Source organism: Nycticebus coucang, chromosome 14 (genome assembly GCF_027406575.1).
Source record: "Nycticebus coucang isolate mNycCou1 chromosome 14, mNycCou1.pri, whole genome shotgun sequence".
Taxonomy (NCBI): Eukaryota; Metazoa; Chordata; class Mammalia; order Primates; family Lorisidae; genus Nycticebus; species Nycticebus coucang.
In genome coordinates, this window is record NC_069793.1 from 5,447,309 (window position 1) to 5,450,463 (window position 3,155).

Consider the following 3,155-nt stretch of genomic DNA (forward strand, 5'->3'; position numbering starts at 1 on the left):
CAATGAGGGGGCCAGTGCAGCATTGACAGCAGGGGACAACATGGTCACTGATGAGATTTTGTTTGCTTTTCATATCAGGTTTTGGGGGAGGTTTTATTGAAGAAAGACTTTCACTAAACAAAAGCTCAAAAACAACTGCTTTTTGTCTTTTACACTTATTTTACCAAACCAGTAAAAACCCAGAAAAACAGGTGTCAGCAAAAAAAAAAAAAAAAAAAAACACACCAAAAAACAAAAAACAAAAGAACACCAAAAACTTCATTCTGGACCTTCAGCCCGGCTGCTAACACCATGTTCTCTCAGGCTGGCATCGTGGGGCTCTTGGCCGGGGCTGTGCAGCTGCACTGGGTCCAAGTTTGAAATATGGCAACTTTGAAAGATATTACCAGGCAACTAAAGTCCATCAAAAACATACAGAAAATTACCAAGTCTCTGAAGATGGTGGCAGCAGCAAAATATGCCCGAGCTGAGAGGAAGCTGAAACTGGTTTGAGTATATGGAGTAGGATCTTTGGCTCTGTGTGAAAAAGCTGATATTAAGGTGCCTGAAGACAAGAAGAAGCGCCTCCTTACTGGTGTGTCGTCCGATTGAGGACTTCGTGGTGCTATCCATTCCTCAATTGCCAACCAGATGAAAAATGAGGAGGCTGTGCTCACAGTGGCCAGGAAAGAAGTTCTGATTGTTGGAATTGGTGACAAAACCAGGGGCATACTTCATGAGACTCATTCCAACCAGTTTCTGGTGACATCCAAAGAAGTGGGAAGAAAGCCTGCTGCTTTTGGAGATGCGTCAGTCACTGCCTTCGCGCTATTAAATTCTGGATATGAGTTTGATGAAGAGTCTATCATTTTTAATCAGTTCAGGTCTGTCATCTCCTGTAAGACAGAGGAGAAGCCCACCTTCTCCCTTAACACCGTTGCAAGTGCTGAGAGCATGAGTATCTACAACGATATTGATGCTGATGTGTTGAGTACAACCTGGCAAACATCATCTGCTACTCTCTGAAGGAGTCCACCCCAGTGAGCAGAGTGCAAGGGTGACGGCCATGGACAAGGCCAGCAAGCACGCTTCTGAGATGATTGACAAATTGACTTTGACATTCAGCCGCACCCACCAGGCTGTCATCACAAAGAGTTGATTGAAATTATCTCCGGTGCTGCAGCTCTGGATTAATGAAAATCAAGTTCCGTCCGCAGACAAGAGGTAAAGGAGGAAAATTCAGCCAGCTGATTTTGTTTTTAGCTTACTGCTGTCTTTGGAAGAAGGAGTTGTTGCTCATTGTTTGAATTACTGAAGACAGCAAGATATTTGTAAATTATTTTACAATAAACGACATACAATAAGGAAAAAAACCCCAGAAACTTGATTCTCATCAACACCATCCTTCGACCCAGCACTGACCTGGACTCTAGAGGGTCTTTCTCAAAATTGTCTAAGTGTCCCTCCGGCTCCTGAGACCAGCGGGGAGGGCAGGAGCTCAGACTTGGTCCCACATGGACCTAGTTCCCTGTTTCTCCCCTGGGGGCACTCTACAACTTCCCATCCCTCCTTAGTCATGTGCAGGGTTGACCAGATGTTTAAAAAAAAAATAGACATTATTTTTTAGAGCAGTTTTAAGTTCATAGTAAAACTGAGTAGAAAATAGAGTTCTCATACATCCTCCCCCCTCACATTCTCTGCTGCCCCCATTACCAACACCCCCACTGCAAAGGCACATTTGTTACAACAGGCGTACCCACGCCGACACGCCATTATCACCCAAGGTCCAGAGTTTACGCTGGGGTTCACTCTTGGTGTGGTGCATGTTATGGGTTCAGACAAATGCATAGCAATATGTGTCCAGCATTTGAGTGCCCTGTGGGGTAGTCTCACTGCCCTAAAACCCTTAGTACTCTGCCTGTTCATCCCTTCCGCACACTGGCAACCTCTGCTCCTTTCACTGTCTCCACAGTTTGGCCTTTTCCAGAATGTCGTGTAGCTGGAAGTCATTCAGCATGTGGCCTTTGCAGGTGGGCTTTTTTCACTTAGTATAACAACAGGCACGTAAAGTTTCTGTGGGTCTTTGGTGGCCCATTTCCTTTTAGCTCTGAATGATATTCCACTCTCTGGCTGTACCGTGGTTTGTGTATCCACTCACCTCCTGGAGAATGTTTTGGTTGCTTCCAAGTTTTGGTGACTGAATAAAGCCGCTATAGACAAATGTGTGTAGGTTTTCATGAGGACATAGGTTTTCAACTCTTGTCGGGCAAATTACAAAGAGCATGACTTTTGGATCATATAGTGAAACTATGGTTGGTTTGGTAAGAAATTGCCAAATTGTCTTCTGAAGTGGCTGCATCATCCGGCATGCTCAGCAGCAGTGAACGAGAGTCCCACAGCTCCACATCCCCCCCGGCAAGCGACACTGCCAGCGTTCTGGATCTTGGCCGTCCTAATAGGTGGGTAGGGGTGTCTCGTTGTTGTTTAATTTGTGTTTCCCTGGCAACCAGTGATGTGAAGCATCTTTCTACATGCCTCCTTGCCATCTATATAGCCTCTCTGGTGGGGTGTCTGTTCGTGTCTTTTGCCCGTTTTTAATTGAGTTGTGTTGACCATATACTTTGAGGAACTCCAGGACTTGTGCCTGTGGGGTCTGGTTCAGTTTTAGAGGGGTGGCGGGTGAGGGGGCTCATGCTGGCTGGCCCGTGTGGTATTCCTTTACCAGTGTGGCATGGAACGAACTGCTGGGATGGTGCTGACAGGCTGATCTTGAGTGGCTTTTGCTTGTGCTGTATGTGGTGGGCATAGGACTCTGAGCTCCCCATGCTTGGGGTTTGAGCTTGTGTGGCTTGTCACTGGCCCTGGCCTATCTGTGCTCCCACTGTGTGACTTCCTCTGGTCCCTTAGCCCCTTCCTGGCCACTGGGCCCTGCTCAGTCCCAAGTCAGGGCTGCACTACAGGCAGCCTCTGAGTCCAGCTTCATGCATCTTTGCAGTTACCAACTCAGACTGCTGGGCAAAGGGCCTATCTGAAGTGGAGAGACAGACGAGGCACCAAGTGTTTAAATAAGTGAAGTGTTAGCACGTCCCAGTCCTTCCCTTCCTCAAGCAAAGGAGATAGAGCACAATTAAGGTTAAATGGAGGACCTGTGGGAAGGATCAGACAAGGCAGCTGGT

The 3,155-nt window shown here is 47.0% G+C and overlaps 1 pseudogene; it reads left to right on the forward strand.

Moving 5' to 3' along the window:
* Positions 1-320: 320 nt before the first annotated feature.
* LOC128565771 (ATP synthase subunit gamma, mitochondrial-like) lies at positions 321-1,173 on the forward strand (annotated as a pseudogene).
* The last annotated feature ends 1,982 nt before the right edge of the window (positions 1,174-3,155 follow it).